Raw genomic sequence first — 13,690 nt, forward strand, 5'->3', positions numbered from 1 at the left:
CATTGTAAGCCTTAACCGGCCAACTTTATACTGCAGTATTGAAGTTTCGTGGGCATCATCCCCACCCCAGTTTTACTTTCAAATTGAAAGGTTTCTGGGTCACCAAATCAGTGTGTTAATCTTTTCATGCATACAGTAAAGTAGATGAATGAATGGTGAATTTGTTATTATGCTAAATTGGTTTAAATTTTAAAGTTTACTGATTCACCCCTCCCCTCTCAGTAACCTTGTTAGTCCTAATATTTCCAACAATAACATCTCTTTTACTTGTGATATTGCACTAGCCTTTAACTCTAATTGTTCTGCTCAATTTTTGCATCCTTGCAACTTCAAAAGTCTTAACTATTTTTCCACCAATGATATTGTGCTAACCATTTTGAGTTTAACTATCACATTGTGCACAACTTTGCGACTGTCTATCTTACAATACTTTTAACCCATATGATGATGTGATGACTATTAAGAATAAGGTGTCTCAACCTTGTATAATTCCTATTCTTATTATTATTTGTTTTGTAAAATTTATTTTTGCAAATAATATGTAAATGTGAGTGTACATGTCTAGTTGGCATGTTGATCACTTACATGTGTCGGCATCTTGAAGTGTGTGAAGGAGATCATGGCTGAAATGGTTATGACGGATTCCTATGACGTGTAAGAGCTATTTAAGGAATAAGCTATGACAAGTGTAAGAGCATCTTATGACATGAGGCCTATTTGGGCACCCAAGAATAAGTGGTTGGTGTGTTTAAGAGAATATGCCAAAAATAGGTTGGTATGATGGATTCCCTTACACTTCTCTTGTGATCGCTATTTTTGGCAGATTCTATGACAAGCTATCATTGCCTATTCAAGGGATGGACGCCCTTTTCTTGGTATTCGATGTACATGTGCCATTGTGCATGTTTCTTGGTGGTTGAACCATGAAAAATGCCCAACTCCTTTGTGGGCATTTTGTTGGGTCTTAAGATGTTCATAAAATAAGTATTGCATGTTGTAATGAAATAGTGTGATAGATGAAAGTTTGCAGGTACTGAGGTGTTGCTGGAGTCTTCTATTGTTGATGTTGAACTTGCATTGCAAGTGTATTGTAATCTTGTGATGAAGATAATACATTGTGAAGGTTCTGGAGGGGTAGGGTTGTTTTACCGAAAGGTTTTTTCCACCGGCAAATCTTTGTGTTATGTGTTTCTTTCTCTGTCTATTTTTTGTATGCATGGTTGGCTGCTATATTGGTGTTTACATGATATTGAATCTGTAAGTGTAGAATATTTTAAAAGGATTTGCACCATACTTTTCTTATGAGATTAGTGTAGGAAGATATTCCGCACCTGAGTTTCCTTACAAGTGGTATCAGAGCTTGATCAACTTTTGATCCTAGTTGTTGGGTAGAGTTTTTTGAGCTAATATCAAGTTGAGTGGGAGTCTTGTGCAGAGTATCCTAAATCTTATTTGCAGATTGAGATGGTGAGTTCATCATATGGAAGAATGGAGGTGGAGAAATTTAATGGCACTAATTTTGAGTTGTGGAAACTCAAGATGGAAGACATTTTGGAAGATCGTGACCTATGGGAAGTGACTACAAGTGCTACAAGACCAGCAACTATAACTCAAGAAAATTGGGATATCAAAGACCGTAAAGCTAAGGGTCTCATAAGACTCTGTTTAATCGATGTAGTCCTTCTAAATGTTCTAGATGAGAAAACTGCATATAGTTTTTGGGAAAGACTTGGGGCCGTGTATCAGGCCAAATCTCTAGTGAACAAGTTGTTCCTAAGGAAGAAGTTGTATCCTCTACGAATGGAGGAAGGTGGATCCTTAATGGATCATTTAAATGCATTTAATCTGTTGGCTACACAGTTGACATCAGATGGTGTCAAGTTAGAGGAGGAGGATCATTGCTACACACTTTTGTGTTCTTTACCAGATTCATGGGACCATCTTGTGATGGCTCTTGGAAGCACATTAGTCACCTTCAAAATGGATGATGTGGTATCTTCGCTGCTATTAGAGGAGATGCGGAGAAAGGCTTCCGTTTCAGAAAAAGAAGCCCTTGCTATTCGTGGGAGATCCACAAAAAGTGGAAAGAAAAATGACAATAAGTATGACAATAAGGGTAGATCCAAATCTTGTGGGAAGTCAAAGACTTCCAATAAGTCCAAGGAAAAATGTTGGAACTGTGATAAGACTGGGCCCTTCCGTAAAGATTGTAAAGAGCCTAAGAAGAAGAAGAAAGCCTCAGATTCTAGTTCTGAAAAATCTCAAGAAGATGGTGATGCATTCATCATAGCTTTGGTAGCCCATGCATTTGATGATGTGTGGTTGGTTGACTCGGGTGCATCTTTTCACATGACCTCTCATCGAAACTGGTTCTCAAGATATGAAGAGTTCGATGGTGGAAAGGTGTACTTGGGTGATGATTCTCACCTGAAGATAGTTGGATGTGGAAGGGTCACTATCAAATTTCCTGATGGATGAGTAAAGGGAATCAATGGAGTTATGCACATTCCAGGTCTAGCACGAAACCTATTTTCTATAAGTATGTTGAACGATGTAGGTGTGCAAGTTGTTTTTTCGAAAGAAGGATGTAAGATGATTAGAGGATCGATGGTGCTTGCTAAGGGTACTAGGAGAGGTACTTTGTTTCAGCTAGATGCATGTATTCCTTTATGTAACAGTTCTTCATCCTTACCATCTGAATGAGCAGTGAAGAATTCTATGGTTATTGGTTCCGATGGCAATGAAAACACTTTGGAAGGAAAGCTTCCTGCAGAAAAGACAATGTTGTGGCATATGAGATTTGGCCACATTGGTGAGAAGGGTCTCAGAACCCTGAAAAACAAAAATCTTGTTGAGGGGTTAAATGATTGCAATCTTGAGTTTGACTTTTGTGAACACTGTGTATATGGTAAACAAAATCATGTTCATTTTTACTCTAGTTATCACAAATCTTTTGATGTTTTGGATCTTATTCATTCTGATGTATTTGGTCCTGTAAAAGTTCCTTCGATCTCCAAGTCTGTATTTTTTGTATCTTTCATAGATGATTATAGTAGAAGGACATGGATTTATTTCCTTAAAAGTAAGACACAAGTCTTTAGTTGATTCAAGGAATTTAAAGCCCTTGTAGAGAATCAGACTAGTAAGAAGATTAAGTGTGTGAGAACTGACAATGGTGGTGAGTTTTTCTCAGTAGAGTTTGAACAGTTCTATAAAGAACAAGGTATCAAGAGGCATAAGACAACTCCTTATACCCCAAAGAAAAATGGAATTGCAGAGAGAATGAACAGGACACTGATGGAGAAGGCTAGGAGTATGCTTAGTGGAGCTAGTTTAGAACAAAGGTTTTGGGCCGAAGCTATGGCCACTGCTTGCTATCTGGTTAATAGATCTCCTACATTAGCCCTTTTTGGTAAGACACCCATGGAGGTGTGGTCTGGTAAGAAGCCTTCAATTAGACATCTTCATGTTTTTGGTTATGAAGCTTATGCATATGTTCCAAAGGAGAAAAGATCTAAGTTGGAAAACAAAGTTGTTAAATGTATTTTCATCGAGTACAGTGCTGGTGTGAAAGGATACAAGCTTTGGGATCCTATGACTAGTAAGGTGTTGTATAGCAGAAATGTTATTTTTAGAGAGCTAACATCTTCTCCTATTATGCTACAACCAGATGAAAAAGAAAAGGAAAAAGATGTTGTTCAGTTGCCTCCTACCCTTGAGAAGACTGAACAGAGAGACCATGTTGGGTCTAATGATGAGGAGAGCTCTAGCAACTCTGACAATTTAGAAGAAGAGGAAGAACAACCTCAACCTTAGCCCTTGAGGAAATCCACAAGAGAAAGAAAGCAGCTAGAAAGGTTTGGTTATTCTATGTTAGATTCCAGTTGTGCTTTTTCTTTGATTACTAACACTGATGAGGCAAGATCTGTGAAAGAGGTTTTAGCATGGAAGATGTAGGTTCCTAGATTGAGGCTATGGATGATGAGATGGCTTCATTAGAGAAAAACAAAACTTGGGACCTTGTACCTTTGCCTAAAGGGAGAAAATCTGTTGGCTATAAATGGGTGTTCAAGAAGAAATTTTGTGCAGATGGTAGTGTTGAAAGGTACAAAGCTAGATTGGTTGCAAAGGGGTATTCACAGGTAGAGGGAATAGATTATGGTGAAATATTCTCTCTTGTTGAAAATTTGACATCCATTAGATTTCTATTATCTCTTGATGCATCATATGATTTAGAGATAGAATAGATGGATGTGAAGACAAATTTCCTTCATGGTGATTTGGAGGAAGAGATTTATATGTCACAGCCTAAGCACTACATTGTTAAAGGTAAAGAATCCTTTGTTTGTAGATTGAAGAATTCTCTATATGGTTTGAAGCAATCTCCTAGGATGTGGTACCTTAAGTTTGATGCCTTTTTGTTATCAATTGGATTTCTAAGATTGAAATTAGATCATTGTGTTTATTTCAGAGTTGAAAATGATCGCCTTCTTATTGTTGCATTATATGTTGATGATATGTTGCTATTTGGGAAGGGTAAGGGTATGATTTCTGATTTTAAATCTCAGTTGTCAGCACAGTTTGAGATGAAATATCTTGGTGCAGCTAGGTACATCTTGGGTATGGAAATTAGTAGAGATAGGTCTAACAAAAAACTTTGGTTGAGTTAGAATAAGTATGTGAAGTTTGTGTTGGACAGGTTCAACATGGCAGATTGTAGACCACTATGTGTTCCTATTTCAATGGGAACAAAGTTAGTTGTAGATGATTGTCCAAAATCTCCTAGTGAGGTGGAGGACATGAGTAGAGTACCTTATGCTAGTGTAGTTGGCAGTCTTATGTATGCTATGGTCTGTACTAGACCAGGCATTGCCCAAGCAGTGGGAGTCCTGAGTCGATTTATGGCTAATCCTGGACGGATACATTGGGATGCAGTTAATTGAGTATTTAGATATTTGAGGGGTACATCAGATTACTCCATATGTTATCATGGTAACTCTTCTGGATCTTCGCATTCAATTTGTATTCATGGGTTTGTGGATTCAGATTGGGCAGGTGATATTGATCATAGGAGATCCACCAGTGGTTATGTGTTCACTATGTTTGGTGGTGCCATCAGTTGGATGAGTAAGCGACAACCTGTGGTTGCTTTGTCCACTACAGAAGCTGAGTACATGGCTGCTACTCATGCTTGTAAGGAAGCCATTTGGCTTAAAAGATTGTGTTCTAATGTTGGTGTTGATGCAGAACAGATTACTATTTGGTGTGATAGTCAGAGTGTTATTTGCCTTGCGAAGAATCCAACTTTCCATGCCAGAATGAAGCACATTGATGTGTAGTTTCATTTTGTGAGAGATATGGTGGAAGATGGAAAGGTAAATTTGGAGAAGGTAGATACTGTGAAGAATGTTACAGATGCATTAATGAAACTAGTGGGCACTAAGAAGTTTAGATGGTGTTCAGAGTCTATGGGCCTTTCGGCCTATAGCAGTTAGTTCTTGTTATGTTCCTGTTGCTCTTACAAGGTGTTCGACAAGTGGGAGAATGTTAGCAATAAGGTGTCTCAACCTTGTATAATTCCTATTCTTATTATTATTGGTTTTGTAAAATGTATTTTTGAAAATAATATGTAAATGTGAGTGTACATGTCTAGTTGGCATGTTGATCACTTACATGTGTCGGCATCTTGAAGTGTGTGAAGGAGATCATGGCTGAAATGGTTATGACGGATTCCTATGACGCATAAGAGTTATTTAAGGAATAAGCTATGACAAGTGTAAGAGCATCTTATGACATGAGGCCTATTTGGCCACCCAAGAATAAGTGGTTGGTGTGTGTAAGAGAATATGCCAAAAATAGGTTGGTATGACGAATTCCCTTACACTTCTCTTGTGACTGTTATTTTTGGTAGATTCTATGACAAGCTGTCATTGCCTATTCAAGGGATGGACGCCCTTTTCTTGGTATTGGATGTACATGTGGCATTGTGCATGTTTCTTGGTGGTTGAGACATGAAAAATGCCCAACTCCTTTGTGGGCATTTTGTTGGGTCTTAAGATGTTCATAAAATGAGTATTGCATGTTGTAATGCAATAGTGTGATAGATGAAAGTTTGCAGGTATTGAGGTGCTGCTGGAGTCTTCTATTGTTGATGTTGAACTTGCATTGCAAATGTATTGTAATCTTGTGATGAAGATAATACATTGTGCAGGTTCTGGAGGGGTGGGTTTGTTTTACCGAAAGGTTTTTCCCCACCGGCAAATCTTTGTGTTATGTGTTTCTTTCTCTGTCTATTTTTTGTATACATGGTTGGCTGCTATATTAGTGTTTACATGATATTGAATCTGTAAGTATAGAAGATTTTAAAAGGATTTACACCATACTTTCCTTATGAGATTAGTGTAGGAAGCTGTTTCCATACCTCAGTTTCCTTACAATGACTATTTTGGTTTACTATCTAGAGCTTTTCCAGTTTAGCTCAAGATTAAATTTAACTCCTTGCAAAGATGTGATAGCTTGAGATTCTAAGTGTCATGTACTCTTTGTAGTTTTGCAACCTTAATTGCGGATTACCTTATCCACTTGTGATCATGTGATAACTATGTGAAATTGACTACTACCATTAATCACAACCTCACAACTTGGAGCCTTAACTCATCATTTAACCCTATGATGGTGTGGATACATGCTTTTTATTTGCCTCTGCCTTAACTGTGGGTTACTTCTAACCACCTACAATGATGCAATGACTATTTTTCTTACCTGTTGTTTTCTCTCACACCTTCATAACTTGAAAAATTGAGTTTATCTAACCTCTTGTGGTCCTACAAAAACCTCAAATTTCTTGCCATGTGTTGTCTTTCCACACCTTCATAGATTTGATCCTAGGTTAGTCTTAACTCCATGCGATACTACAATGATAGGATTTTGCTACTTCAATTTACTAACCATATTTTACTTATAACTCCTTGTGAAGATGCAAATGCATGTTTTTTCTCTATCAGGACATTAACCTCGAGTCAACTTTAACTGCCTATGTTAAAGCAATCAATGGCTTTCATAGCTTTGTCATGTTAACTCTAGGTTAGCATTAACTCTATGCAATGTTGCCATAGATTAAGCCTTAACTATTCATGATTAACCTTTTGCATATTCACAACTTAACTAGAAGTAACCCTTAACTCCTTGTCATGGTGCAATTTCTCAAACCTTAACTATTATGGTTGGCTCTTTGTAGCTTCACAACTTATCTTTCATCATATGGAATATAGGATCTGATGTTGCAAAAATAATTGATCTAATCCTCATCTGATGGTTAAGAATCCATCTCCAAGGGAAATTGACCTTTCAACCTATGATGTGAAGATTTTGATGCATTGTGCATCATTGATTTGATTTCCATCTTCATTAGATTACCACATTTGACTAGGGCGCTTTCTATTGATGAATATTTAAACTCTTCCTTCTAACATATTTCCATACTCTATATCATATCCTCTAGCCTTGATATCAATTTTCTTTTCTACTTTTTTCTCTAAATATAAGTGTGATATTCTTTTCAATGCATCATATCCTGACAATGAACACTTGATTAAAGAATTAGTAACAAAAAAACTTCTCCCTCATCTAGGAAATGCGTAAACTTACCCTCCCTTTCCTAATCACCTAATATGAATGAATGCATTCGATTTCTTTTGAATTCCCACCTAGGTGCACATAAAGGGATAGATGAGAAGAGAATTTCCTTAAGGGTGATCTAGACATAGACATGACATCACATTGACTCAACCCTAATCTTAGAATTATGAAAAATATAGAGAAACTAAAATCATGGCAACAACTGGCTCTAATTGGAGAACTAGGCATGTTAATGTTTAAGTAGGAACCTAGTAATCTCTAGTTTTACAAAGAATTGGTAAAAATACACACACATAGAAATATGCTACCTACTTCCTTTATTACAAAAAACACCAAATAGAAAATATCAGTGCCTAGTCCATTGGGTTAAGAGTCTAAAGTAGTAGAGGGAGATGTTATGCATTTAGGTGGTGGGAAGCAAAGTAGTCAAGCACAAGGAAATAAATACACAAAGCAAGAAAGCAAGGAAGAAAAACTAAGCTAAATGCACACCTAACCTAACATATTTATAGAAGTGAGATGAATGTCACCTTATGAAACCAACACCAAAAGATACTCAAGTGAATCCATTTACTAGTTAGGATAAGTATGAGCCCTTCCTTCACAGTTGCTTACATCTTTGTGATGTGGCTCCTTCAAACAACATGGGTAAAGAAATTATGATTAGGCTCATGATATGCAAGAAATATTTTAGTGCCAAGTTTGGTCTAAAAAACCATGCTTCATCACATATATGAGGATCCTTATCTATACCCTCGATGTTATCCATTTGATGATCTTCTATCATGCAAGGAGGAGAGGAAATTTATACACTTCTTCTAAGGATGTGAGCTCATTATTGAAATGGTATAAAATTTCCTCATGATCTTGAGTGTAGGAAGATGTCACCTTCACCATGGAATCAACTAATTGATGGCCAATCATCTCATTGCTTTGAAAACTCAAGTCAATTTCATTCCTTTCCTCTTTTAGTGTATTATTATTACTTACACAATTTGAATGCACAAAAGGAGACTCACAAGCCAATGACCTTTCTTCAAGTTTTAGTTCCATAGCTAGGTCATGTCAAGAGGATTTATCCATGTCACTATATAAAAAATTTGACTCTACCAATAGAACTCATTCTTCTACAAACTAGTAGTTAATCTTAGAACTCTTTTTTACAATCACTTCATTATCAAGGATAGGAGTCATACCAATGCATTCATGAAGTTCCTCCTTATGTTGATATAACCATTCTTTAGGCTGAACTTCATTTCTTCTTTCTTCAAATAGAGTTAGATTTGTAGTCATTAGTAGACCACAAGTGGAATGCTCTAGTGTAAGTAGATGATCATTGGAAGATTCTTCTTTAGAGGACTTTGATGGAGTATTGTCACCTTGATCTATAGCACTAAGAATAGCCTCTTTTATACCAAAGACTCCAATAATATGAGAACTAGAATCAGCTGACATTACCATAGAGGCTTCATGATTAGTTGTAGATGAAATCTTCAACTTTAGCTCCTTTCTCTTGTCCTTTTGATGATCCTTCAACTTTTGAAATCAATTGCAAAGGTGGCCCCATATCTTCCTTTCTTTGGGGTCATATCCCCTATTGAGACTCTCTACAAGATTCAACAAGATCTTTTGAAAGACCTTTTCCTTAGTTCTATGGAGTTCTTCACGAGTAGGCTCAGGCCTTGGCCTCTCCTTAGTGTTCACATCAAGAATGTTCACTTGATATTTAAACATCTAAAAACCATAAGAAATAGAGTCAGATGACCTCACCAAGGGTTTTTCATGTTCAACTATTTGTACTTGTTTCATCTACCTTCTTTTACTTTCTTGTAGGTTCTTGAGTCATTAGAAACTTGCACAGATGTGGCTCTAAAATATCTTTGACATATGATCATCTTCTATCCTAATGTTTTCTCAGACTAAATAGGAGATTCTCTCTTTATACTAGTTGAAAATTTCATAAAGAACCTATTCATTTTTTGTGTGAAGTTCTTCAAGATTAGTAATGAGCTTCAACCTTAGCTCCTATATTTGCATGTCTTTCATCATGTAGAATTTGGAGCACACACATTTTCACAAGGATACAAAAACATGATCATCTTCAATGCTAATATTATTTTATATGACATGGGAGATTTTTTCTTTATATATAAGCAAAAGATCTTGCAACATCTTGTTAGTAATCTCATTGAGCTCTTGGAGAGTGGGCTTAGGCCTTGGACTTCTCTCAGTCATTGAATTTGGCATGGCCATTGAGTTACACTGCACCATCTTAGAGAAAAAGGAACATGTCCTTCATACAAATTCACCAGTCTTCATCCTAGGGAAGACACCTTTAGATATCTAAGAGAAACCAAGCACTGGTCTTTGATTCCAATCCCCAGTGGAGTTGCCAAAAACTATTGGTTAATAGTTGGTCCCTCTTGCTAACTTTGCTTTACCTTGACTCTAGACACCCAAAATGTGAGGAAACAAAAGGATGCCACCAACAAAGTGGTTAGTGTATATGTTATATCACCGCCCTCTAAATTATAAGGTACAACTCCCTTATATGCAAGATATACAAGGAATTGTGTCTTTAAAAGATCATTAGGATGGGGGTATGTTCTTAACCTAAGAGAAGAAGAGGATAAACCAAGATGATTATAAATACAAACACCCTAAGAAGAAATAGATTTGGAAAACCTCTAAGACCTAGTCGAATGGATACCACAAATTACCTTGAAGCCCTTCTAATACTACTCCTACTCTAGTCTAAATGGATATTAGACCTACTAAAATGTAATCTAGGGAGAAAGTAGAGATTCACATGAAAGATGAAATGGAATCCACCTTAACTAATAACCCTCCACTAAAGTGGAATCTAGTAAGATATCTTGAGCTTCAAATACATCTACCCTATAACCCCATAGAGGCTACTTTACTATGCATGGTCAGCTCAGCTGGAGGAGACAATAAATAGAACATTAGATATGCTAATCTTAAATGGAATTAAGACCACACAAGACTTGAAAAATTATACATACATACATACATACATACATACATACATACATACATACATACATACATACATACATACATACATACACATATATATATATATATATATATACATATATATATATATATATATATATATATATATACATATATATATATATATATATATATATATATATATATAAGACTTGAAAAATTATACATACATACATACATACATACATACATACATACATACATACATACATACATACACATATATATATATATATATATATATGCCCCCTTCTAGGGTTCTTACTAGTTACAGATTCATTAGTTACATTAACAAAGCACTTAAATTGCTTAGAAACCCAATAGTCATTGGTTACAATTCAATACATTAGAGAAAGAAAGCAAAAATGGTTAGAAACCCTCAAAATGGTTCATGTTCCTCTTTGATCTATAATAGTCACCTTGGTGCCAAAAATTATATTTTATATCCTAACAACCACAACAAGTTTTGATTTTGGCCATCAATCTTGAATCAATGATTCTGATTTAAACATGAAATTCCTTTCATCTTTCCTTCTCTACCTTGAAGCTTAAATGTTAGAAAAATATTGTGAGGTTGTAATCAACTACTTCCGCATCACAACATCCTAGACTAACAATGACTTTAACCTTACAAACTTGTAAAATCTTCAGACTGACTATCTTGCATCTTCACTGTAGTCTAGGACATAACATCTCTTTTAATTGTGATGCTGTGCTAGCCTTTAACTCTAACTATTCTTCTCATTTTTGGCATCCTCGCAACTTGAAAAGTCTTAACTATTTTGTCACATGCAATGTTGTGGTGACTATTTTGACTTTAACTGTCACCTTGTGTGCAACTTTGCAACTATTTATTAGACAATACTTTAAACCTGTTTGATGATGTGATGACTAATCTTGTTTACTATTTATAGATTTTCCACTTTAGCTCAAGATTAACTTTAAATCCTCTCGAAGATGTGATAGCCTAAGATTCTAACTATCATGTACTCTTCACAGTTTCACAACCTTAACTAGGGGTTACCTTTATCCACCTATTATCATGCAATAACTATGTGAAATTGAATGCTACCATTCATCACAACCTCAAAACTTGGAGCCTTAACTCATCATTTAACCCTGTGATGGTCCAGACACTTGCTTTCACTTTGTTGAGTTTCCTTAACTCTGGGTTGCTTCTAACCAACTGCGATCATGTGATGACTATTAGGCTTAACTATTGTTTTCGCTCACACCTTCATAACTTTAAAATTGGATTTTATCTAACCTCTTTTAGTCTTATGAAAAACTCAGATTGCTTGCCACATTTTGTCTTTTCGCACCTTCACAACTTTGATCCCACATTAGTCTTAAATTAATGTGATGTTGCAATGATAGGAATTCATTGCTTCATTGTCTTAACCATAGTTTACTTTTAACTCCTTTCAAAGAAGTGAATAAATGTTTTTCTATGTCATGACATTAATCTCGGGTCAACTTTAACTACCTATGACAATGCAATCAATGGATTTTACAACTTCGACATGTTAACTCTGAGTTAGCATTAACTCTATGTGATAATAAGGAAAATTAAGCCTTAATTGTTCATGATTACCCTTTCTCACATTCCCAACTGAGCTAGAAGTAAGCCTTAACTCCTTATGATGGTGCAATTTATTAGGCCTTAACTACTATGGTTGACTCTTCACAGCTTCACAACTTATCTTGCATCATATGGAATATAGGCTATGATGTTGCAAACACCTTTGATCTAATCCTCATCTAACAGTTAGGAATCCATCTCCAAGGGAAATTGACCTTTCAACCTATGATGTGGAGATTCTGATGTATTATATGTTTTTGATTTAATTTCCATCTTCATTCTTTCCACCTTTGACCAGGGTGCTTACCATTGTTGAATATTTGAGGTCTTCCTTCTAACCTGTTACCATAATTTGCATCATATCTTCTAGCCTTGATATCGATATTCTCTATTGCCTTTTTTCTAAATATAAGTGTGATATTATTTTCAATGCATCCCATCCTCATTGTAAACATTTGATCAAAGCATTAGGGTACCAGAACAACTTCTCCCTCTGATGCAAGGTACTCCCCTTAATACTATAAACTCAAAATAGAAACAAAGAAAAAACAACAAATGGGAGAACAAAATATGGACTTCTTATTTGCATCACAAATGTAGAATTAGAGAATTCATAAGTAGAATATGCTAACCCACATGGAAACCTCTAGTACAATAATTTGGAAGACAAACTATGAACTATCACCCAGAGCTATCCTAGACAATGTTTGAGCCTTTCTTAAATAGGTAGTTTTATGCCACCCGGGAAGGTTCTAGATGCTCAAACTTAATATCTAGGGCTGAAAGACCCTAACAAAACATATAGAGCCAACCAAATACATCTTTGACAATTATTTTAGAAGTTTTGGGTAGCCCAACTTTGGAAGGCCATAACTCACAAATCATTGCTCTGATTGGCAATTATAATCACTTTTTGAAAATGCCAACTCGTGATCTACAGGCTCTAAATTGTGCTAGTGCCCTTTTGTCGAGTTTTTGGACCTCATCCAAGCACTCTAAGGCCTCCAACAGTGACCTTGAAGATTTTTCTACAAATTATTCCACTAAAAATCTATAATAACTTCTCTGATACTTAATTTGGAGCAATGAGATTTTTTATGGTAGGCTTATATCTCTAAAATGAACCTTCCTGTAGAAAATGAGAACATTTTGAGCTCATATGACAAATTTACTAAAAATAGAAAGTTCTTATAAATAGTAACCACCCTATCTACTAGTCCTTATTAAAATAGAAAAGACAAATTTTTTTTTTTTTTTGGTGTTGCAAGATTGCCCTTACACCAAGGATGTTCCTGCATTAGACACCCAGGGTAATTTGAGAAGTGACGATGTTACATCTCAAGTGTTTAGATGAAAACAAGGATAGTTAACCTCCTTCTTTGCTAGCCATGATGAATCCTCAACTAGTGTCCCTTTCCATTGATCATATAT

Source organism: Cupressus sempervirens, chromosome 9, assembly GCF_028749045.1.
Source record: "Cupressus sempervirens isolate cs-2001-9-10 chromosome 9, ASM2874904v1, whole genome shotgun sequence".
NCBI classification, from domain to species: Eukaryota; Viridiplantae; Streptophyta; class Pinopsida; order Cupressales; family Cupressaceae; genus Cupressus; species Cupressus sempervirens.